The sequence below is a fragment of the Vicugna pacos genome, chromosome 26 (assembly GCF_048564905.1).
Source record: "Vicugna pacos chromosome 26, VicPac4, whole genome shotgun sequence".
Classification (NCBI taxonomy): Eukaryota; Metazoa; Chordata; class Mammalia; order Artiodactyla; family Camelidae; genus Vicugna; species Vicugna pacos.
In genome coordinates, this window is record NC_133012.1 from 10,188,385 (window position 1) to 10,215,123 (window position 26,739).

At 40.0% G+C, this 26,739-nt stretch overlaps 1 long non-coding RNA gene across 3 annotated transcripts in view; it reads right to left on the reverse strand.

Annotated features, from left to right (window-relative positions):
• The window catches only part of LOC140689592 (uncharacterized), a 113,994-nt gene that overhangs the window by 10,302 nt on the left and 76,953 nt on the right, over positions 1-26,739 (reverse strand). For 2 of the 3 annotated variants that reach the window (XR_012064629.1, XR_012064631.1), the window contains exon 3: positions 983-1,042. This is a non-coding gene — a long non-coding RNA (uncharacterized lncRNA). Of the gene's footprint in view, positions 1-982; positions 1,043-1,698; positions 1,773-26,739 lie in introns of all 3 variants that reach the window. The other variant, XR_012064630.1, reaches the window with a different exon arrangement.

Here is a 26,739-nt window from a genome sequence, read left to right on the forward strand (position 1 = left end):
GGCGGTTACTCCTCCCATCATGTACCCTTAAGACTCACTTGGTTGATGTTCAGTGACATGCGTCCCATTATAGCAACATTAAAATGTACATATGTGCAATCATAGTAGCCAGGAGCACACCTAGCACCCAAATCTTAGTTTCAAGACACCATTACCCAACAAAAGAACTGGGGCTGCTTGGAGAAATGGCTGATTCCAGGGGCAGAGGGAGAAAGTACAAGATGAGCTTGGAGTATCTTATTGTGCCAGCGAGTAAGAAGTTGCTCAAAAAATGATGGGGAAAATGGCAAGTAATAAATGTAGGAAGAATGAAAGAGGAATTATAAAAATTTCAACCATATATACATTATATAAAATATGTTGCAATATCCTACTTAGAAGTTTTTTACTACACTTTTTACTACACTGATTACTTTTCAGACCTTCCTTCTGACAATACGTCAGCATTGTCCCTTCTTTCTGGCATGTTCTTCCTTCACTTCTGAGTCTCAGCTGAATTAGAACCTCCTCTATGAGCCTACCCTGTCCCACTCAAAAGACTGGATCTCCTTCTTGCTCTCACGAATCTTCAGGTGATGTCCTGACACTGTCATGTTTCCTCCTGCCTCATCGCTACCTGTTTGCACACAGTGTTTCTGAGCTACCTTCCAACAGTCCCTTCCATTCCCCACCACAAGCTTGTAAAGGGAGTATGATATTTATTTTCCTTCAAATTATATCATCTGCCTCTGCACCCCTCACCTCACTCAGAATACCCTAGTCATGACAAGCGCAGGCTTTGCTGTAAGTCTCACCCCAGTTCGAGTGCTGGTTCTCCCACCAGCCAGGGCTATGGCTTTGGATACTTACTTCCCTTCACCTCAGTTTTGTCGCCAGCATAATGGTAAATTTTTCTTCACAGAGCTTTAGTGAGCATCACATCAGTTCATGAATGCCAGACTCTCAGCACTGTGACTAGCAAACACTGCTCAATGGACGTTACCTGCTGTCATCATCTTCATCATCACCATCCTCCTCAGAGCTCCAGCAGCATCAGCAGCAGCTGTCAAGAGCCACAAAACAGAACAACTGATGAGATCAGGACGTCTCTGGCTGCTGAAATTAGACTGTGTAATGAGGTTTCGCCACAGGTAACTCTTCTGATCAAAACTTCTGAGACTCTCACAGAGGAAAAGTTACAGAAATCCTAGCCCTGAATTCAACAAAAGCAACCATTCATTCTTTTTTGTTGCTGTTTGTTTGTGGGGGGATTAGGGTTGTTTGTTTGTTTATTTATTTATTTATTTTAAGGAGGTACTGGGAATTGAACCCTGGACCTCGTGCATGCTAGGCACGTGCTCTACCACTGAGCTATACCTTCCCCTCAACTGTTAACTCTTAATTTCACCAATGACCTTAACATGAACAATAATATGTGCTCAAAAGCAGAGAAATCTATTAACCAAACAGAATATGATTCGTACAGTCAGGGGTCCACCCGTTAGCCAATATTTATGAAGCATCTACCATACGTCAAGTACCCTTCTAGGTGTCAGTGACATTACAATAAACAGAGCAGACAAATTCCCTGCCTCCATGAAACTCACATTCCCAATGGAGATAGAAGATACAGTAATTCACCCCCAGATAAATGCTGTGTATTATAGTGATAAAGACACAACAAGGGTAAGGAGACGTGGAATAACGAGAAGGTGCTACCTGAACGGGGAAGTCAGAGAAGACTTCTCAGATGAATGTTCACTTTTGAGATTCCTGATTCAATTCATCTTCTCCTATTTTGAATAATAAAGACATTAAGCCTAACAATATTCATCAAACTCATATCCTTAATGATACCAAGTCTTGTCCAAGATCACTGTGTCCAAATATTTAAGTAGAAGACGCAATTACTAGTTATGGATTAATGCCAGACCATAGTATACCTACGGCTCTTGAACACGCATCCCAAATGCAATTACTCCCATAGCGTGAAGTGCTACTTGTTTTCCAACGAAACAGGGAAGCCAGCCTGGGGCAACTAGTTTATACCAGCCTGAGCTTCATTTAGGCAATTTATGGGAAGTAGTTAATTCCAGACTCATTCATCAGTCTACAAATACCATTCTCTTCTGAGTTCTGTGTCTGTGCAGTATGCTAATTGTTAATGGTACTCTTCTGTAATTACAGCACGGCTCTGCATTTCTTTTTTCTCCCCACTCCACATCTTTACCTTTTTTTTTTTTTGGTATCCTTCACTTCGAATATTCTACAAATTACTAAAAGCTTCTACTTTTTCCAAAAATATATATAAAATATATTATTCAATTTTTGAGTGTTCCATCACATTATATAAGGGTTCCTTCCCATATTTCACTTGGCAGTTGACTCTGTGATGCGTTGCCCAGATTCACCTTCAAGAATGAAGCTATTCTCCCCGGGGCTGGAAGTACTGCCAGCCGCCAGCCCTCACCAGGAGCCTTCATGTGGAAGTGCATCAGATGAAGAGAGCTGTCTAACCCGAGATTACACCCCTTCCCTGGGCATCCTGCATCCAATGACTGGTCAGCACAGGAGTATAAAGACTCAGTCTCCCCAGTTCAGTGTGGGGCCAGTCCACTCCAAGATGTCCCCATGGGACAGCTGTGGCATTCACTGAACTAGCATCCCAGCCCAGCTTTTCCTTCTGCCCTATCTTGCTTCTTCCTCTTGCCTTCCACAGCTTTTTTTTTTTTTTCCCAGAGCACTCTCTAATAAGCTATCACATGCCAGGGAGAATGGCATAAATTTCATGGCTTCTATTAAAGATCTGAGGGATCCAAGGGTAATGATCCCCATCATGTCTCTATTTAATTTACCAGTTATGCACCTTTAAAAAACAAGATGGATTCTGAAGGATAACAATGGATTACCACGAACTCAACTAAGCAGTAGTGGCCCGACGGCAGCTGCCTGCCAAACCTGGCATCCTTCTGGTACATGTCACCACGGCCTCAGGCACACGGGATGTGGCCACCGATCTGTCAGGTACGTTATTTTCTAACCACAATAGAAAAGAAGCTAAGAAAGAACTCACAAGCACTTGGAATGAGTAAGCACATACATCTGCAATCTTACCCAAGGGCAACGCTAACTCTTTCTCCCTGTCACAGCAGAGTTAGAAGAGGTCTTGATGGACTAGGCACATCACAGGAAATCTCACTGGTCCACTGCATCGAAGATATTATGTGACTTTGACCATATTAAAAAGAAGTGGCAGGCCTAGGTAAAACACATGCATACCAGAGAGTGAGAGAGAAGTCCTACAAAGATTCAGGGCCTTCCACATCAGTAACTTTTAGGAGTCCCATGTTCTTGGAAATCTGGGGACATCACCTCCAAAGAACAGGTTATTACAACTTGTACTGTTCTACCACAAAGGAGGAAGGACCTTGCCTAGCTGGTGTTTCCATGTCTGCAGGCGGCATAGTCCCATGGCTGGGAATATGGCACCAAATCATACGCCAGGCAGCGTAAAAGGCTTCCAGCTTTGAGTAAAAGCCAAAGCAGGAAAAGAACATACAGCAATCCAGATGATGGTGCTAGTATCGCTGTCACCTGAGTAACGTAAGCCCCGAGGGCGGCATAGCAGTAGAGGAGTCTGTGGAGGGCAAATGTACTGTATGGTGTTCAGAGCAAGCCCAGATGGGAGAATCACAGCACAGATGTCTGGGGTGTGGGAGTAAGGGCCTGCCATCCACAGCAGCTATTTATGCATCTTTTGATAGTAGGTCCGGGGGTACTTCTGGGTCCAGGTAGAAATACAGTGCCTGACAATGGACACCACATAACCATGAGGCCTGAACTTCTCCTTATGAGCTGGGTACCACTCAGAATACAAAGTCATGAGGTCAGGTGGGTCTAGGACCAATGCATCATGAGATAGAAGTGGTGTACCCCAAATCAAGCATTAACAGGACCAGGAGACACAAAGAAAGCTAACCTGAGCAGGTATCTTACACACTGAAGTCACCTGCTATCGTTGCTGTTAGCACTTGACCATCAGCTCATACCAGTCACCTTATCAGGGGATCCGTTATATGTTCAACACACAGAAGAAGAAAAAATCCAAATGTGATTACAGATGGGGTTTTTTTGGTGTGTTGGTGAAAGGTGGAAATGGATGGAGGCTCTACTGTACCCTCACTTAGAGGTGACAACGTCAGTAGCAAGAGGAAATCCAACAGGCGGAGCTTAAGGCAATGCATATGGCCCCATGTTCTTTTTGTGGGAAGAAAAGTGTCCTGAGGTTACAATGTGGAGAGACTCAAGAGCAGTGGCACATGGCTTGACCAGCAGGTCAGTGGTCAAGAAAATAAAAACTCCAAGGGCAGGAAAAGAAGAGCTGGGATAAAGGGATTTGGATGGACCAGTGGGAATAGATTTAAAGTATGAAGATCCTTGTATCAAAGATTAACACCTAGGAGAGGGCACCCATCATGGAAGAGGCACTAAATAATCAGGTAGACATCATAAATTAGTCAGCTGGCATCAGCTAGTCTCTGTCATCAACCTCTTCAGTGCTAGCATGACGGACCCGTGAATGAAACAGCTACAGTGGCAATGACAGAAGCTATGCATGGATTCAAAGGCATTGCCTCTACTTACCAAGACTGATCGAGCTATTGATCTGACTGAATGTTCAGTCTGCTAGAAACAGAAACCAACACTAATTCCCCAGAATGGCACCATCCCTGTGGGAGACCAGATAGCTACTTGGTAGCTGTTCATCTTGGAAGAGGCTTTAATATAACTTGACAGGAACAGACACATGTCGTGGCTTTGGATCTGGCTTTTCTCCCCACAGCACATTAGTCAGCACCACTATCTGAGGACGTGTAGTATTCAATTTACCAATGCCATCCTACATACATAGCATCAGACCAACGAGTCCACCTTAAAGGAAGGAAGGACATGAATGGGTCACTGGTTCTTGACCCTGAGATCACTGGCCGTATCACCAAGAGCTGCTGGCCCGATAGAGTAAGGAAGCAGCCTGTTAAAGGCACAGTGCCAGCTTGAAGGTGGTACTGGTAAGACGAGGCTCCATCCTTCAAAATGCGTTGTATACTCAAGGATCTTTGCGTGGTGCAGGGTCCCAGTTGGCTGAATAGGAATAGAGCCCAGGAAGTGATATACCGAAACAAGAGTGGTCTCACTTATCACTACTCCCAGTGACCCACTTAGGTAATTTGTGCTTTCCATTCCTGCAATTCTGGGAACTGTGTGACTTGAGGTCCCATTTCCCAAAGGAGAAATGTTTACACCAGGGAACAGAAAGAATCCAGTTGTACCATAAGCTTTGCTGGCACCTAGTCATTTCCAGCACCTCCAGCCAAGTGACAAACTAATAATAGGAGTCACCATCTTGGCAGGGGAAATTAACCCACATCATTGGGAGAAAGGAGGGCTTCTCACATACAATGGGAACAGGAAGAAATATGCCTGGCACCCATGTAATCTTGATGGCAAATGGACTAGTACAATGAAGGTGTGAAGAAGGCAAGGTGACCAGAGGCTCAGGACAGTCAGGGTCACACCACCAGGAAAGCCACCATGACCAGAGAAGGGTGAGGGAAAACCAGAGTGGATAACAGAGGAGGGAGCTGGTCAGTATCGCTTGAGACCTTGCAACGAGCTGAGCAGCAGTGGTGCTACTTTGTCCTACAGCCGTATTCTTGTAAGAATCCTCCAAGAAAAGAAACCCACTGGTCTCCTGGAAAACTGATTCCCAGTATTTACATGACGTGGATCCAAGAGGTACAAGCAGTACACTGAGCTTCTGCCAAGTTGCCCCTTTAGGAATGAAGGTGTTATTCACTAGCTTCTAAACCTGTTGCCAGCTGCCAGCCCGTACTGTCAGCCCTCTCTGTGAAGTGCCTTGGCTGAAGAGAGATAAGGTCCTTGCTCAAGGTCACGGCTCCTCCTTGCGTTCAGCAAATAACGACTGAGCATGAGGATTATAAAGGCCTGGCCCCTTTGCCCCAATTCATGACAATCCCCAAGACCTGTTCTAGTCACCTATGACCTTCATCAGACAGCATCACAGCTAATTTTCCCCTGTGCACAATTCTGCTTCCTGCTCTTCCATTCCATAGATGCTGTTTCCAAGAGATTTCCCTAGTAAGCGTCCTGCCCACTCATCTCCATGACATCCCAGAGAACCCAACCTGTGAAACCACAGATGGTGTCATATTAAGGAAACTCATGCCCTGGACCAGAAATCAAGAGACTGGTTCTGGTCACGTATTTGCTTCTAATGTGTTGATTGACTTCAATCAAGTCAATAAACCATGTGACCTTTATTTCCCTCATCAATTTTACTGAGAAGGAAAAGAAACTGCTGCAGCCTTTAGTCCTAGAAGAAGAACCAGAATTTACGTTCCTAAGTAGCTGTTCGCTGGTTTTGTGACCTTGGGAATATCGCTCCAAGCCTCTGGTCCCGTCTCTAAAAAGAAGCAGGCGAAATGATCTTTAGCGTCCTTTACAGCTCTAATAGCCTGTTGGATCTAAATATAAAAACCCCACAATCATTATTCCTGTAACACAGCATTTAAGATGGCATTTTCAATTTTATCAATAACTTTGTTGCCAAGAAAAAAAAATTTAAGTCCTTATGAAAAACATTCTCAAGGTCTTTGCCAAAAAGAATTTTTTAAGTCCTATTACTTCATTCTTTCTCAGCCCTCTGTTCTTTCCTTACTGACCTCTTTTTATCCTCACGTACCTTCTCCTGCCATCCCTAGGAGACTCCGAGCAAATGACAGGGGTGCAAAACGAGTACTGAGTGGTGGCACACAACTATTACGAAGCTTAGTATCAAAATTTCATGTTCTCTCCCTGTTTCCCTTTCTTTACCGCCTCTATGGCATCACATGGGTTTTCTATCTTGTTCTTCTTATTTAATATTCATAAAGCATTTACTGACCAAACTCCTCAGACGTGTTTTAAGTGTCATCAAATGCTGTTCTTTCCTGAATGCCATTTCTCTCCTGCCTTCCTGCTCCATTACATTCAACGTGTACCCCTTTCTGGTCACTATCATAGACGTTGCTTAAAACTACCCCTTTTCTTTCCCATCCTTGCTCTCATCTCCTTGGCTCCACACACTCTCAGGAAGAAGAAAAGAGATGTCAACACACTGCAAGGGGAGTGATTAGACACGGGGTTGGTGGCTGGCGTGTGCCCTCCTGGACCTCTGAAGAAGAGCCAAAAATAGAAAAGAGCTGAATCTGTTCAGGGCATAGTGCTGCCAGAGGCACCTCCTCGGTGAGTCCTCCAAGGCTGTCTTTTCTGAGTCAGCTTTCACAGCTCACAGGCCAGAACTCATAACTCATATGCCGCACTCTCCATCAAGACGCAGTTACTGTCAGAAAGTGGTTACTCTCTAAAGGGAGCTCTTTACTCATGTCCTGACTGACAGCTCACAGAGTCCATGAAAGGAAGGGCAAATTGCTCACCTGTCTCAAAGCTGCAGTGAAAATCTGCCAGCTCATACAGTAAAAGTGTATCTCCTCTTCTCATTCTGATCTCTCTGAACCGATAACATATTTTAAAATGAACCATGTTAAAAATAAGCATATAATGGCACAGCCCACAGATTCCAGGCTATGTGAAACAGACTGCATGCGGGGGGCGGGGGGCAGTGAGCAACAGTGGGGTTCTACGTTAACGTCTCCCAGACGCTCCTTGTTGCTTATTACCTTCTGAAAGCTTTTTATTCTTTATTCTTCAATGAATGTCAGAGAGTTTTTGGTTTGTCTTCTCAAATCCTGCCATTAAATTGCACTGAATCAGCAAGAGGATAAAGTCCAAGTCCTTTAAACCAAAATATCATGATTTTGAGTATTCTTGCTCTCAAACTTTCTAAAAGCCAAAGTTGCCTTATTTCCTGGTCTCAATCCCTGGTTCTTAGACAGTTTTAAGATGAAAACATCTGCCTGTCCTTAGCTCCATAAGGTCAACGAACTAAACCAGAGTGGTTTGTTTCCTTTCTTCCTTCCTTCCTTTCTTCCTTCCTTCCTTCCTCCCTCCCTCCTTCTTTCCCTTTCTTTCTTCCTTCCATCCTTTCTTTCTCTCTCTTTCTCCTCTCTTTCTGTTTCAGAGAGTAAATGTAATAGCAAAGGCTGTAATGACGTCGCCAAAGATTGACATCGATCAGAGACGTTTAATTAAGCAAGAGTGGGACTGAGGAGCTTGCTGGCACATGTCACCACCTACTCCTCCTCCTCTGCTGTCTGGCAGAGTTCAGGACACGGACATGCAGTTGGGAGGTGGCATTCATGGCACCGTAGGTGCTAGCGTAGAAATAAAAATCTAGCTATGAAATTTCACCAGGAGAAGGAAATGCCTGCTGGCCTGCCTCAAAGCCTTTCTGTTACTTTAAGTGCTGCTCCCCTACCTGCTCACTTTGCACGGTGAGAGAGAGAGCTGGCGATGCTGGGCATCATGATCAAGGCTCTCAAAAAATGGCTCAAGATGGGGACTTTGGCGCCACCCAGGAGCACTGTGAGCAGTAACTAATAAAAATTAGTATAAAATGCCTTGCACAAGGAGGACACTGGGTTATCACCATCACCTAAAGTTTAAAATATATTGGCTGCCATGTTGATTTAAATGCCAGGAGAGGTGCTGCATTACAACCATCTCTTCTACATTCACACTCAACTTCTTCCAGGTATTTTTGCTATAGTATACAATATTAGGTGCTAGAAAAGTTCACATTTGTTATTTATTGAAAATTTTGATCTCTTAGTCATACTGAAAATATAATGTCTACGACAACATAGATGATGGATGGACCAGTATGTTCCTGAACTCTACCAGCTGTAACATGTTCTCAGCTCTGCAAGGGGAAATGAAGCCATTTCAACTACTGAGAAGAAACTACGGTCACGGGAGCAGCATCATGAGTGCACCAAAAGATGCGAACGCCCCCTTCACCCCACCAGCCACCCTAACTGTGGAAATGCACTCGTAGGTGAGAACCATGTTTAACAGGAAACTGACAACAGCACATCATATCCCGGAAAGCTGAGCGCTACAACATATCTAAGCACCATGTGCCCAAGAAATCGCCATAGGGTTCCCCTTCTGACACTATTTAAGCTTCGTGCTTTACCCAACAACGGCATAGCACTTTTTAGTTCATAGACAAGAGTTTTCTTTTAAGAATTTGTCAACCATAACATTCATAACAGTAATTCATGGCATTTGTATATTTGTAAATGCTTTAGCATTTTCAAACTGCCTGTAGATACATTCTTATTTAATTAAGTTCATTCAGTATTTTTGAAGATCTTACACAGTGAGCCAGGAACACGACCTTCACACATAAACACAAAATAGTAACGACAAACTAGGCATTACTATCTCCAATCAGCAAATGAAGAAAAGTAAGGCTGGGATATAAAGTAATGTCCCAAGGTCACATGATTAGACAGATTAGAGAAAAGGAAGGTGAGCAACAGCAGGGAGAAAAACTTGTCAGGATAGTCAAGGTCAGTTACTAAGAGATCTCCCAATTATCAACGCAGCAAATACGTAAAAGCAAAAGAATAACTCAGAAGCTTCAATGCAATTAACTGCTTCGAGCTTAATATTTGAAATTCAGCCTCTAAATTTAAATTCTTTCCATTTTTGTCCCTCTTCTGTTTCCTGCTGGAAGTATGAACAAATAAATTACCAAATGTGGTAACCGCTGACAGAGACTCTTTACCTTTTTAGTGTCACTGACCCTTTCGGCCAACTGGTGACGTCCATGGACTGCTTCTCAGACTAATATTTTGAATGTACAAAAGAAAATGTGGAGCATTACAAAGACAACTATTGAATAGAAATACGATTGTGAAATATCAAAAGAAAGAAACTGCAATTCAGTGATATATATGTGCTTCTGCATTAATGCATTAAATAATAAGCTCTAGCTGCAGGCCTAGTAGCTACTCTAACTTAAACATAGTAATTAGGCATAAATGGCATTTCCAGAGGTCTGCAACAGCTGCAACGTCATATGAAAATCTCTTTAACTTCTATTGGTGATAAGGTCACAGATAATCTTAATACTACTGTGGCTTGGGCCCACAGATTGATGAAATTGTTAAATTTTAGTGATTAATAATAAAAAAGAAGGAATTTTTACAGACCATTTGAATTCTTTCCAAGGGCTTCTGTGGGTCCATGGACCCTATATTTAAAATAAAACAAACAAACGAATATAACAAAACAGAAACAGATTCACAGATACAGATCAAACTAGTGGTTACCAGCGAGAAGAGGGGTGGGGGGAGGTGCCAGACGTGAAGGGGATTAAGAGGTACAAACTGCTAGGTATAAAATAAGTAAGTTGGATGTAAAGTACAGCACACACGGAATAGAGTCAATACTTTATAATAAATTTATATGGAGGATAATCTATAAAAATATCAAATCACTATGTTCTACACCTGAAATTAACATACTATTGTAAGTCAACTATACTTCAATTTAAAAACATAATTTAAAAAAAAAACTCCATAGGAGAAAGGAAAGGACGACATTCAGAATGCACCTGAAGTGTTCAGAATAGCCTGAATTAGCAGGAGGTTTCATCAGCCCAGTTAAAAACATTGTTTTGTGCTTTTCTTTCAGATCTTAAAACAATGTTTGATAAATAGCAGTCAGGGGTTCAGGAGCGCTTGTTAAGTGACTCCTGGCTGGTCAGACCTCTTGGCTGAGTCCCAGGGCAGGATCCTCCCTCCTCCTGAGCTGACTTCCATTCCTCTTGCTGGAGATAGGTGGACCCTCCTTGACAAAATGAACATGTGGCCTTCGTGAGCCAAAGGAGTAAGAACAAAATGGTCCCTTATCTCCACTGGCAGGTGGGAAAATTACAATAGAAAAATGAGAATAAAACAAATTAAAAACATATCACAGAGAATGTTTCACTTAATACAGTTCTCCTTGACAAACTGTTTCTCCTCCGAGCGGAACACTTTATTTTCTATGACACTAAATGGCAAGAATAAATCAAAAGCATGGTTTAGTTGGGGTAAGGAGATGAAATAAACTTGAATGAATTTAAACTGTAAGTCAAAATGGTACAGATACCCTGACGAATGACAGCGATTTACTCCCAATGGTTTCATTATGCAAATTATGTTATTTGTTTTCTAGTTTTACTCAGAACAAACGATGATGCCGGAATAAAAGCAAATCATTTTCTTATCAAGTGTCTCATCAGTGTGACTTAAAATATTACAGAATTTACTCTGTGCTGGCCTTTTTTATATTACTCATTGATCACTGAATTTCCGATGCCTATGCGACACAGTAGTATCATCACCAAAGCTTTTCTTAATAAATATTCTGTGTGTGGAGAAGCATCATGGAGAATCAGAGCTGATAGTAAGAAGAACAAAATGAATGCAACTGTTCTAGTCTTTTCGTCATTTAAACAAGTGGTATGTTGTTTTGTACCACTAAGTTGATATTTTCTATTATGCCTCCATAGCAGTAATAAAAAGCCAAGTATGCCTGAGTTAATGAAACAGCAAAAGGAAGTGTGTTAAAATAAACTGTTCTCTGGAGCCAGCTTTCCTTGCGTGGTAACTTGACCTGTTTCAGTTCAGAAGTCCCCATTTCCCATCCATCCCTGTCCCACCAATTCTCCTCCGTTTTGTTTCCTCGCTCTGCTTCGACTCCTCTCCATTTTGGCACCATGACACTTTTCCCTCCACGTCTCCCTCGCTTCTACTGATAATTTATCCCTAGAGTAATCATACAGAAAGCAGCATGAAAGAATCATGAATTTAAATAAGGAGAAGTTTGATTTTGTAATAAATCAGGAATCATCATTTACTTTAATCCTTGTATAGACAAGGAAGCATCAAAAGGATGTGAAAAGTAGATGAGAGAAACATTTCAAATTTAGCAAAATCTATCATTAACTTTTTTCCACTAAGGATTGGGGAAGGCCTGGGAATTGAGGAGTAGAATCGCTCAGATTTCCACTATTTAGCAGTCATTTTACAAGTAAAATTCTCCCCCTCCACTGATCTCCATACCCTGACCCACAAAAAAAGTATCTTCTTGAACCAGAAAAAAATGTTTTCTTAGAAATCTGAGCAAGGTTACTGCCAGCATAGAAGACAAAAATAGAATTGAAGAATAAGGTTTCAGGACTAAGACTGACCATGAGCACAAAAAGGCATTCATACCATCTTGGTCTGTTTACCATTGCATTCAAATCAATGGATATTTATTAAGTACTTGTTATGTGCAAAGTTTCTGAGGAACAGGAAATCACTGGCAATGACTGGTACATGGGGGACGAAATGAAGAGTAGATGGAAAGGAGTGATAATATTCATCCTGTGGACCATGGAGAGATTTTTGAGCTAGAAAACATCATGTCTCAGCTCCACTTTAGTAAGGTTGTTTAAAAGAGAGATTAAAGAACAGGAGACAACCTAAGCCTCATTTCCTCTTGTTTGATATTATTGCTGCCTCTGCAGTTTCCTAGGTCCCTGTGAACAAGGACTATGCCATTTATAGTATCTCCATCAACACCTCCGTCTAGTGTACTTCTATATATTTACAAACAACAAAGACTCACTCAATACTAGTGTTAGGCCAACTAGTTTAAGCCTAATTTCACAGGTGAAGAGCTTAAGGTCAAAAAAGTTTCTTTCTTTTTCTCAAGGTCATATTAGCCCATGGTAGAATTAGGATTAGAGTCCAAGTTCATTGACTTCATATAAAGTGATTGTTTCCATTATTTTGTGGTCCAAGGAACCAGGCATATTGTTAGGCTCAGAACAGAAGTTTATAAATTTTTGGTATTTGACTAATTCTGATAGTATTTGTTAAGAACAATGTGTTTTGATTTTTTTAATGTTAGACCTAGGAGTCACATCTTAAAGCCCAAAAGATTTCTAGTAAGAGAAAACCAACTTACTCATAATATTGAAATAAAATCCAGTGAACCAATTTGAATATAATTATCTAAGGAAAGATATTACTATTCAACTTTAGCACCTAGCCAAAAGGCTCATGAAACATTAAGGAAGTACATCTACTTTCCTAATCATTAAATTATTTTGGAGGATTCATAGAGAATGAAGGACTTCTCACTCCAAAAGAGTAAACTTTATTTAATATAGTAATAAGATTTACAGGTAACTTGGATTAAGTCATTTACTATAGACTTCTAGTTAAACAGGAAAGACTGAGCCCTGTTTACAGGGCAAATTTCTCTTTTCTCCCACTCTAAACTCTGTGAAATAAGAAAAAAAAATGTAAGTTTCTTATGGTTCAGGACCCTGGAGCCATTAGGAACTGGAGCCACGAAGGAACCATAACTCTCAAGACAGGGCTGTGGGTTGGAGACGACTACAGAGGATGAGACAGACATCCATGTATGTAGCACAGTCAGTTACACATCCTCCTCCACTTTCCAAACCCACGATGCCAAACAGCTGCTCCTTCCTTCGTGCGCAGAAAACAGGAGATTCACTCTCAGCAGCGGCAGAACTGAAGAGGCTCTGGACTCAGGGACAGCAGGTTCAACCAGGGATGGGACAGAGTCTCCAACAGACACAGAGTAACTGAGTGATAACCTACATACTTACATGACACCAGGCACCCATGTCTCAGACAGCAGTAGAAAGCTCCTTTTGGGGAAAACAGCCAGTTAAAGAGAAAGGACTCAAAGAAATAGTTAAATATCCACTTAATCCCTGGCAAGGCCCAAGAGTTGACAAACCAGCCCCTCCCACCAAACACACACCCATATCATGCTGGCAGTTAAGATTTTTTCATACTCCTTTTATAAATATGATGAGGAATCAAATATCATCAAACATTTGCGGCGAGGTTTTAAAATGAGAGACAAATTGAAAAAAAGAGAAGAAAGTAGGGCAGAAGGAAATCAGGGGAAAAGAGAAACAAGAGTTATGTAGAGGCCAAAAGAAAACTTCAAAAACCTCTACAGTAAATATCCTGCAAGTGATGAGAAAAAGAAAAATCATGCTCTTGAAATTAGAAGAGATTGAAATGCATATATATACATATATATATACACACACACATATGACTTCAGAAAATAAAAATGTCTATCTCCTTCGACTTTCTGCTCAGATGCAACATTCTCAGTGAGGCCCACCCAGACTCTCTTTTTAAAAAAGTGATACTACCTACCTCTTGGTACTTGCAAGCCCCAGTCTGTCTTCAGCCATTAGGAGGTAAGACCACTCCCCATCAAGGGTAGGGATTTGTGTCTCTCTCCAGCACGCGTAACAGTGGTTGGCATATCATAGTAATGCAATAAACGTTGTTGAATAAAAGAATGAATGAGAAAAAAGCCCTTTGAAATTAAAAATATGACAGCAAATATAAACATTTTATAGGTTAAAGATAAAATTGAGGAAATAAGGCAGAAAATAGAATAAAAGGACCAAGAGCAGTAAGATAAAAAGGAAAACAAATTATGGAAGATGTAATACAAGAATAGATTACAGAATGAATGGTGTGAGTTTCCAGATTTAAAATGGCCCATTTAGGGCCCACAAAAATGAATGAGAATGACTCACGCCATTTACTTCACCGTGGAATTCCAGAATATCAAGGAGAAAGAGAAGCTCCCAAAAGCTTCAGAGAAAACAATATCATATATGAAAACTGGGAAGACAAGGATCATTAGACTTCTCAGTAGTAACACTGGAAATAACAGACAATGGGAAAGCACCTTGGAATTTCAGTGAGAAAAGGATTTTTTTTATTCAAAATTCAATGTCATGCAAAATTGTTAATTGACATAATAACAGAATACATGGTGTCAGCGTTCAAGTTTCCCCCAAATATTATTTCCCTTGACTCCTTTCTCGGGAAATTATTGGTAAACGTTCTCCACCAAAATAAGATGCCATCTACGACACAGTAATAAGAAATTCAGTAATTCTAAAAAGAGTCAACGAGAAAGGTAGAGAGAATTCCCAGGAAGAGTGAAAAGAAGTGTCCAGAACAACAGGCTTAGATCGTAACCAGTTAAGATTAGAGTAGAGGGAGGGAGGGTTTCAGGAGAAATTCTACAAGAAAAAAAAAAATGAACCTAACCATATTGAGAAGATTTTTATAGTTCTTGTATAAAGCAAGTGACTGATTTAGTGGCTGGTAAAAATAAATTTAAGAAGACACAGTAAAATAAGAACATTTTCCATTTTCCTAAATATATCCATAAAGTATCTGTTTAAGACTCCCAAAATCAAAAAATAAATAAATACAAATAAAAATAGGAACATTTTAACTCCAGGAAAAACAAAAACATCTGCAGTAAAAAGAAAATGTAATATAGTACACTTCCGGGCTCAGCTATAACCATAGTCATGATAATAAAAATTCTAAACATTGATTTAAATAGAACTTAGGATATAAATGTATTAGGAGGCTGGAGAGAGTGGTAGTTGGGGAGACAGGTGTGATATAAGAAAGCAAAATTCTCAAGAAGTCAACAAATAATAAAGTTTAAAGTCAAGAATTCACAGTACAAGCATTTTATTTAGAAATGTAGAGGCAATACTAGAAGAAACAACTAAAACAGTGAAAGTGGTTGCCTCTGGGGAGTAAAAACCTGGGTTTGGGAGGGGTGAGGTATGGGAATGTGGTTTTTTGTTGAGAAAGGCAGCCTCCTGTGGTCAGTCTTTGGTGCCCACTCAGAATGGGACAGGGACACTTCCTCACCGAGAGACAGAGGCCACACAGCCTGCCCTGGCTCATCACCTTGTGTGGGAATCCTTTCCTTCTTTCAGGCTCAATGAGTCTCTGTCTCCACTTAGAGCACATGTGCCACATGGTACCTTGCCATTCTCACCATTAGAGCTGTCCTCCCTGGAGAGGGGCCAGCTCTGTCTACTGTGGTCCTACCATGAGAGGGGTGTATGCGTTGGCCTCTGGAAGAGACCTGCTGGCCACGGGGGACGGACGCCTACTATTCACGTTGATCTTGCTCGGTCTCTTCTCCACATGAATAAAGCATTGTTCCCCCCAGTGCTTGGCTGTGCTGTGTCTTCCTTGTTAACTCTGATACTATGACGCAGGGGCAGAAGTGGTCAGAGTCCTCCCCGGGGACTGATACCCAGTGCACAGTACTGTAAGCATGCAGCACAATGTGATTTTCTAAGTTGTCTGCAACAACTACTTTAACAAACATAAACATTTATTGTGAGCATTATTTCAAGCAGTAGTGCTGCAAATACTACTGGTATGAGCTCCACTGACGTTGGGATTATAATCAACACACACATTAGTTTCTGTAATGCAAATGATGTCCAGTTTACTTACCATTATTAACAAGCAATATATTTGGCTCACCAGAGGAAAAAAAATAGAATCCCTGACTATGCAAAGTCTAAAGCTTTTTTGTGGGTGCATGTTCTAAACCTCTACATAAAAGAAAGCAGCAAAACTGATTAAGCTATGTGGTAACAGGTGGTTAGAGAGAGAACAGCTTTAAGTAAGCACTCCAGTCCATCTGTTTGCAGACGGCGGACAGAACAAGACCTCTCTACCAAGAAGAAGAACATGGGTTCAGGAACTTTGAGTAGGAATTTGGTGATTAATTGGATATAGGAAATGAGATGCCAGGAGGATGTTTTACTCGAACAACAATGAGGTGAGTGGTGGTGGTGCTCCCTGAGAGAAGAAACACGGGAGAAAGACTAAATTTGGAGAGTTGTAGGAGTGAACAGTTTTGTTTTGAATCTGTTTGAGATGTCTGGTCGTTAATTGGACTTATAGGTCAGAGCTCAGGAAAAAAGATCTGGACACGCACTAGAGATTCAGAAGCCTTCACCGTAAAGATGGTGAGTGAACTTGTGAGGACTCCCTGGTAGGCAAGATCGATAAAGAAGAGTGTGTAGAGTTGGAAGAAAGGAGGGACTGAGAATTTGGGGGAATACCAACACTTCAAAGATGAAAGAAAGAGAAACCTGGAAGAAAAAAAACTGGGTGGGATAATCAAAAAGGAACCAGAAATACCAAGCATGTGTGACTAGTCTGGCAGCAGCCAAGAGCAGAGGAAAATTCAGGAATGAGAAGGCGGGTGACTGAGCTGAATGCTGCTGAGAGATGAAGGATGAGGCCATGGAGTCAGAAGTAAGAAGGTCTTGAATGATCTCGATGGAATTTGGTGGACCTGTGGGAAAGGAGGCCCTTTTACACTGGGTTGGTACAAGAATGGAGATGAGAAAATGGTAACAACGGATATAGATGACTCTACAGACGAGAAGAGGCAGACAGACTTTGGGTCACTGTTGGAAGAAAAAGTATTAACATGAAACACAAACAAAACATTAAACCCTGATTTGTCTGACCAGCGATCTGAATGTCTGCCTATCCCATTCCTAACTTGCCTTTCAGAAAAACGTGTCCTTTTTCAGAAATCCAAGTTGCTGTCCAATGTCCTAATCCAAACTGAAAAGATCACCCCAAACCTGTACTGGTCAGAAGCCGAATTTCTGGAAGTATTACTTCCAGCAACTCCTGTTGGCATGCGTCTCGTTTACATATTGCCTCTCTTCCAACAAGGACCTACGTCAAGTGTGAGTTCACCCCACTGTGTTTGATTGTGATTTTTGACGACTGGCTGATCAGCTTCACAACTCTGGGCAAGGATTCCCCCAAGCAATCCTCCTTCCTCACTGACCAGCACCCCTGAGCTTCTACTGTGCTTCAACTCCTATCGTGCCTGTGATGATAATAGTTACCATTATTTAGTGCTAATTATGTGTCAAGAACCCTGCTAAGTGCTTCAGGGGTATTATCAAATTTCATCCTCTCAACAATTGTATTACCCCTTTTATTTCCAGATGAGCAGATTGTTGCTTATAGAAATTAAGGAGCTTGCCCACATGCACACTTCATAAGTGATGGATCTAGGATTTGAACTCAGGTTTCTCCGACTGCAGGACCATATCTATGATACTATGAATTAGAACGGACCTCATATTATATCCCAATGAAACCAGTCCTCCTGGAGCAACAAGATTATGGTCTGTAGTTCCAGGCACATAACACTTCCCCCTGTACAAGCCATCGGGCCACAGAAGCATAAAACAAACAGCCCCTGCCCTTAAAGACTTTTAAATAGAGCTAAGGAGATGAGACAAATAGGTTTGAAAATGCAATGAACTATACAAAATAGCGTATGATTAAAGGGTCAAATGACGAGTACAGATCAGAAATGCTGCTAGGAGGTAAGAGGAGGAAGAAGAGATCTGATCAAGCTGGGAGGATCAGAAAAGGCTTCAGAGGAAAGACCTGAGCTAGACTTTGAAAAATGGCTCCAATTTTAACAGGAAGAGAAGAGGGAGGAGGATATGAGACCCATCAGCAGAGATGAAATTGGGACTGAGATGTTAGTGACAGCAAACGCAGGAAATGAGCAGGTCACGGCCATCTGATCTGGGCAGAGCCAGTTTTTCTCAGCCTGGAAACGTCCACCACCTAACCGGGGAAGTTATCCTTCTCAGGCTCCATTGAAGACTTCTAGCCTGATGATGGTATTATTTTCTTCAGAGTTAATAAAAAGCTTTCATTTGGCGAGATCCCGCTCCGTCCTACCATTACCCAAACCCCAATTCAAGTTATTTCAGGATGTTGATTTCTATTTCCTGATATGACTCATGCAGTGGTAGCTGGAAGGAATAGGCTGAAAACCTCTAATTGAGGCAGCACAGAAATCATGAATTAAACTTTTTGTATCTGTATCATTGCCAAAATTTTATGGAAGAATGAAATATATATATTCACATTTATATATGTTATGAGCCAGATCAGCTCATTAAATTTTCACAGAGTTGGGGCAAATTAAAATTTTTAAATTGTAACTGATTCATTCATCAAAACCTCCAGTTTGATAAATGAGCAAAGCACTTCAGAAAACTATCTTACAAATTAAAATCTATCTTTTTAGGAGGAGGCATTATTATACTCTTGGTTATTATAAATAACTAGTGTATTTATTTAAGAAATGATGATTAAATAACGAGGTGGTGTCTTTGTTCCAGCTTTTGTTTTTCCAGTTGAGCAAAAATGAGACACAGGAAAATACTGGACTACGCTTGAGAGCGTAGGAATCAGAAATGATGCAGGGAATGATCGTGTTGGATATTTACAAGATGCTCATGTTCTCAGTCATCCTCTAAATAGCATTCGTGTCACTGCTGATTAAATTAAACGACTACAAGCAGTAACATCCAGTACTACCTTTGGTCTTGTACATACCTTTGAATGTACAGCTGTGAATTTTTAGAGAGGGTGTAATTTTTGACTGTCTGGGAATTTCAATGCATGAAGAGATTCACCATTCCTCACTTGCATAATGTCACAATCAGCTGTACTCCATTTGCAATCAAATGTCCACTGCTAATTGCCAGGCATCTAATATTTATATGTTTAAATATAGTGAGCAAATATTTGTGCCTGGAAAATAATGAGCTGGATTTTAGTTAATTTGAAAAATAATGACAAAACAAAAAGGCTATAAGAAGTAGAAGCTGTTCTCAATAGAAGGCATGGAGAAGATTATGTTTTTGTTTTTAATCTATATTCATTTCAATATCCCCCGTCATAACACTCTATGAGTCTTCAGTAAATGATGTTGGATTGAGTTTGCAAACAGAAACCCAACTGGCTAACTCTAGTCAATCAAGGCACTGCTGTGCAGCCAGGTCTCCAACAGAGGTCAAATTTGTTTATCACTGGTTGGTAGGTGACCCTTGCAGGTATATGCATAATAGTTTTGACTACAGGAAGAAAATGTTTGGTTTTTTAGTTGTTGTTTGCTTGTTTGGGGTATGACTAGTTAGAGAAGATGAGAGAAATTGCCAAAATAACAAAGAAGAGAGCAAAGAATTTTCCACTCTCCTCCTCGTGTGACCCTGGTGTGACAGTGATGGGCTCAAGGAGCTGACTTCATGAAAGGCTCAGGAAGACTCTGACCAAGACCACTGATGCTCCAGGGCTTACATGACAAAGCCCTTCACAGAGTCAGACCTGTAAAGGACTGCTCCCGGGTGGACCATATGCACAGCAGAAACACTGACGTTTTCAGGGAGAGCAGTACCAGCAGAAGCAAGTGAGCTCTAAACAGAAGGCAGACTGTACAAAGTGAGCAGCCTTGTCGCTGAGCACAAGTGAGAAGCCATCCTGATAAATTCTAGCCTGGACTGAGGGAGATTGTAAGAGGAATGACCCCAATGTTCAGAGCAGCACTATTTATAATAGCCAAGACATGAAAGCAACCTGAATTTCCCTCAACAGATGACTGGATAAAGAAGGCATGGTATATGTATATATATGTATATATGTGTGTGTATACACACACACACACACACACACACACACACACACACAATGGAATACTACTCAGCCATGAAAAGAATGAAATAATGCCATTTGCAGCAACATGGATAGACCTAGAGATTATCATATTAAATGCAGTAAGTCACACAAAGACAAGTATCAGATGATATCACTTACTTGTGGGATTTTTTTAAAATGATACAAATGAACTTATTTACAAAACAGAAACAGACTCACAGACACAGAAAACAAACTTATGGTTAATAAATGGGAAAGAGTAGGGGAGGGATAAGTTAGGAGTTTGGGATTTGCAGATACAAACTACTATATGTAATAATAGATAAACAGCAAGGTCCTCCTATATAGCACAGGGAACTATACCCAATACCTTATAATAACCTACAATGACAAAGAATATATATATGGATATATCTGGATATATCTGTATAACTGAATCACTATGCTGTATACCAGACACTAACACAACATTGTAAATCAACTACACTTCAATTGAAAAAAAAGGAAGCTGAATTCCTATACAAATGGGGTGGGCTGGGAGGAAGTGATGGAGAAATGAGTCCATGAGTATGATCATGCTCTTTTCTTGCAGCAGTGGCTGGTGCTTAGATATTACACATATATGAGATGTGTTTATACATTTAATGTTAAAATGTCAACATCCCTTCCAAAGGGAGTCAGGCAAAAAGATTTATCCCAGGTAAAATCTGTCTGAAGACCAGTCTTAGCATGGCCATCTCTCAGCATGAGCATCAGCAAACATAAGTGATGAATATCTGATAGAGTTACTTAATTTTCCTCTACAGAATTATTTTTGCAGGACATTATGACTCTTCCTTATGCTAAAGAATTGGTTATTCCATCACTACTTTGGAAAAGTTTCCAAAGGATGTGAAACACGCTCTTTGTCAAAGCTAGGAAGCAGGCAATGTTTTACAACTTATTCCAACTATTGTTGTATCCAGCACTGATGCAGTTAAAGTGAGTATAAGCAATTGTCTCTTAACACGTACTTTTCATGTTGCTACTCTAGAACTTAATTCACCTACTATAATTTACTATCACCTTACTTAACGAAAGACTAAATGCTGTTCAACCGGACTGAGAACAAGGGGAAGATGTCTGCTCTGAGGAGTTCTATTTCACGTTGCACTATAGCTCCGGGCCATCGCAATACAGCAACAGAAGGAAATAAAAGGCATGCAGATTGGAAATAAAGAAGCAAAACTATCTTTATTTGTGGACTATATGAATATGAACGTGGAAAATCCTAAGGAATTTACTGAACAATCCATAATGACGAATAAGTGAATTTAGTAAAGTGTCAGAATATAAGGCCAATATACAAAAATCAGTAATTGTACTTCTATATGCTAGCAATAAATATTTAAAAATAAAAATGTAAATATATCACTTAAAATAGCATCAAAAATGCATCAAATACTTAAGGACAAATATGGTCAGATGTATTTAAGGCTTGTGCACTGAAAACTACAAATTAAAAGAAATTAAAGAAGACCTAAATAAACAGAGAGGTATATAACATACCTAATGGATTAGAGGATTTGAGATTGTTAATATATCCATTCTCCCTGAATTTATCTAGAGATACAACACAATCCCAGTCAAAGGCAGTAAGGATTTTTTTGGTAGAAGTTTAGAGGAAAATGCTAATATTTATCATGTGTGGTGGGTGCTAGGAAGTACCACCCATACCCTCTTCCAGAAATAAAGGAAGTCTGTTCTTTAGCCACTAGTAGTGCCAACTGCACATCGTCCTCAGATGTCTGTCCCATTTGAGATCTCCTAGGCAAAAGAAAGCTGCTTCATCAAGGTCAAGCCCTCTTCCCAGGGCTGCCTGGATTCAGTGGCTGATGGACACAGAGATGTAAAGACCTGGCCTTCTCATTCCAACTATAAATTCAAGACATAAGCTTCAAGATAGGTTGAAGGTCTTTACATCTTCTACATTCTTTGCAGCAGCAGTTGAAACATTCCATTGTTACTGCCCTGCAGATTATTTCTCTCTCTGACAAGTCCTGTTTCTTTCTCTTCCTTTCCGTAAGTGTTGATCCCCAAAGCATTCCCTAATAAGCCTCCTGCATGCTCTTTCCTATCTTAGAGTCTGCGTTCCGGGGAATCCCACCTGTGATAGATCAAGGTCTAGCAGCCACAGGAACCTAGGGTCCCATTCATCACAAGAAATAACTGCCGAAAATTAGAGTGTTCCAAAAGCAGAACACTTTGCTCTGAAAAATTCATTTTCTTAGCATGGAAAGATCTCCAAATGATTGCCAGATACGTTGTAGAGTACTTCTGATATAATAAAAGATTTAAATATATAACTAATAAGTCTCTTCCGATTTAAAAAGTCTACAGTTCGTTATATCTCAACTAGTTTTTTCAGTTGGGGCAAATCATTTATTCACTTGAGGCTGTTTCCTTTTTAGAAAAATAAGGGTATTAGATGAACACTGAAGTCCCTGGGAGCTCCTGTGGTTTTACAATCCATAATGTATTTTTTACAACAAGTTTTTAAGAAAGAGTGGGTTATTATGATCCCAGTTTCATAAATGAAGAGGAAGCATGAAAGATTTAGCCTTACGGCTACTATATAACACAAAGAGAATGCAGATCACTCTCTGATAAACCGTTGATTTTCTTTGAGAAGTTTCAAGTTCCTCCAAAAAGTGTGTTCTGCCAACCACCAACCACAACTGATGCTAGTTTAATTACTTCCTCATATTCATCAAACTCACCCACAACTTATACTCTTTAAATCCCATGCTAACGCCTTATCTTCATGCCAACTGGTGTATGAAACTATCAATTTGTTAGCTGGAAAGTTCAAGAAGTCTTTTATTTTATTTCCTGATATTGAGAAGACCCATATAACTTACCAAAAGAGAAAGGAAGAGACACACACACATATACTTTCTCATTCCTTTTTAATCTAACATCCTTAAAGTCAATGATGCTGGCAACAAGATATTACACTAATGGCAATAATGGCATTGGATAATATTAATATTTTTGAACACTGCCTTATAGTTTTCAAATAACTTCCAGGTGCATTCCTATATTTACAAGTTGAGAAGTCATGCCCCCGAAGTAGCAGTAATTATTATTATGGCTACTAAAGAAAGAATACAAGAATTCAGTTTATCCTGGAGTCCAAAATATTGCAATGAGGCAATGGAAATAATGCCAGTCATGTGGAATATTAGGCTTTGAAACTAACATTATCTAGTATCTTTCTCTGAAGGATTTTTAAAACTGCAAGAGGAAAGAGCCACATGTGAGAATGAGGAGCTGAGGTGGGTGTGTATGGAGGCAAACACCCACTTAACAACCTGTTAAGATTCCAAGAATAAAATCACACACCCACCAACACTTCATAGATTATTTAAATGTTGATATGCCAGGGGATCAGCCCAGAAAAAGTTTTATGAATTTTTCTTACTAGACCATCGAATACAACAAAAATCCCCTATTGAATTCCAGGGATGCTCTCTGTAAAGTACACAAAGTAGCCAATATTGCAGCTTTCTTTAACCAGCCTTCCAGATCATCACACGGCATCTTTGTATTTGAGCCTAATCAGCAAAGTTCCTTTGGGATCATTAGCAAACATCTCTCATCAATTTTAATGTTACTTAGGGGTATATTCAGACGACAATAAAATGCAAAAAAAAATTAGACCTCATGCTTTAAAAACACTGCTTAGATATATCTACCTTCTTCACAAAAATATTTTTGCTTTGCATCTTCATTTGGTTGAGTGACAGAGAAGAAAACATTCCAGTTGGCAAACAAATGAGAAAACTGTCCAACATCTATTCTCCATTTCAATATTCCATGAGACTAAAAATATATAGATATAGCCCGAGATTTATTTTTTCTAGAATGTGAGAACAGAGGATGAAAATACAGAATATCTAAACATAACCAAAACGAAAGCCCTAAGTAGCTGCTAGCTGATAATGTTAATTCCAGCTGCCACCCTGATGCTTTGTGAGTTGTAGTTAAAAAGCCAAACACTACATGTAGGATGTAAAACAGACTAGTGAAGTTTGCTATTTTTGCAGAAGGAAAATTATCCTGGGGAATGAAGGGTGATCCCAGCTCAGGATGGTGGGCTGAGTGTACAGTGGTGTTTTCCTTTCCAGCACAAGTCCCTTCACAAGCCAGAAAACAGAAAACAAAATAAATGAATTCATCTCAACAGGAGAAAACAAGGAAAGGAGAGACTAGGAGGACTCCATGAGAAGCAGGAAGCAGCGAACTGCCTCGAAGGAGACCACAGCCCAAGATGCAACTAAGAGAGGGAAGCTGGAAAGGATGGGAGACACACTGGTGCCCCGTGACTGAAGGTGGCAGGAGAGGGCCCAGAACACACACATCTTCCCTGCTCTCCCCAACCTGCCCAAGCTCCAGGCAAGAGAAATAAGAAAATTCTCCTTCAGGTAAGTGAGAGTGTGGGTGGAGACAGAGGGTGGTGTCCCAGGCAACTCTCGATATCTGGGAGAACAATGAGCCCTGGGCACAGAGCTCTCTCCACCTTTGATCTCACTCAAAACTGGTCCTGCTTCTCCCATCAAGAGACTGCAAATGCAGATGCAGTCTTCTCTGAGTTTAAGAGAATTTCAGTTAAGAAGGTGTGCAAAACTCATCAAATATTTAAAGAAAGCCAACACCATAAAAATGCAATAGGGAATTGAACAAAGAGAAGAAATTTACATGCAAAGAAAGAAAATTGATAGGGTGTGTAGGCCAGGACTTCTGATCCTTATTGGTAACATTCCAACAAAAGATTCAAGAGAATATTTCATCCTAAAATAAAACCAACAAGAAGCTGAGGAGACTGAAGTTTTGCCTACAGAATAAAAACTCACCAGATAAATACACAACTTCCAACTTACAGAAGTCACAGGAGGAGACAGAAAGATTGACATTATTACTGCTTGTAAATGCTGTCTGAAATAATTACTTGAGGATGCAATGAGTGGGAGATGGGAAGAAATAGAAAAGAAATAAAAGGAGAAAGGAAAGATTAAAAATAAAATAAGAGAAAGTGGGATTCAAAGATTAACGACGAACAATAACAACAACAGAAGAACATTTATAGAGTTGCCTAAACTTCTTGATAGGTCAGAGCAATAAAACCACAACAATGATTAAACTCAAATTCCAAACAATGTGCAGAGGTACTTGTCTAACTAATGGGGAAGACTGCAACCATGGATAATTAAATATATGTTTGTACAATAGAAATACAGACATAATTACCCAGAATTAACTTCCAAACCAGTAGAGGAAAAAAGGGGGAAAAATGATCAATCTAACAAAAGGCTGGAAAAGAGGTAAAGAGAAATATATAGCAAGTGAGGTAAATAGGAAACAAAATAAAATTTCAGGAAAAAGTTAAATGAATTGTTCTTTATAATACAGATGCCAAGGTTAAACTCATCTATCGAGAGAAAGCAAGATTACAGACTAGGTTAAACCTTACAGATTAGTTTTGAAAAACCCTCTATAAACTGTTTATAGAGATATCCTTAAACATCCTTAAAATGAAAGCACAAGGGAAAAATCTAAAATAACAGTATGGGAAAATACACATTAGGCAAATTATAAAAGAATACAAGACAAAGGAAAATTTAATGTGAAAATATTCAATGATTCCTTAAGAAAAGGAAGATTCCAAGAAGACACAATAGTAATAAATCCATAAGTAGCTAATAAAACAGCTTCGAAATTTACATAAAGAAAATCTGTATAAATACAGAGATAAGAACAATCAAATATCCTAAAGGAAGATGTTAACAAAGCTCTCTCAAAAACTGATGAAACAAGGAGACAAAACAAAAATAATTAGAACACATAAAATATTATATGTAAAATTCAAAGTCTATACACTTTTTTCAAAGACACATTGACAAAAGTTTACCATGGATTATCCAGCCACGGAGGGTTTTTCAACAAGCTCTCAAAAGTAGAAATCATAGCAACCACCAAGGATAATACAAAAAAATTAGAAACACACAGCCCTCCCACTAAAGAGAATTAAGTAACTGGAAATTGTTAATCACATTCAAAATACTCTTAGGTCAAGGGGGAAACAAAATGAAAATTACCAGCTGTACAGAACTACTGAGAATGTGAGAATGAGAACATGAGGACACACCCACTGCATTGCATACCAAAGCAGTTTTTTTAAAAAAGAGTAACTGAAAATTGTTGAACTAAGCTTTCAACTAGATTTAAAAAAAAAAAAAAAAACTCTAAGAACACTGGGGCAGAATATTTGAGGTTAAAAAAGAAATTAATGAGATTATAAAGTAAGTTTATCAGTAAAACCAAAAGG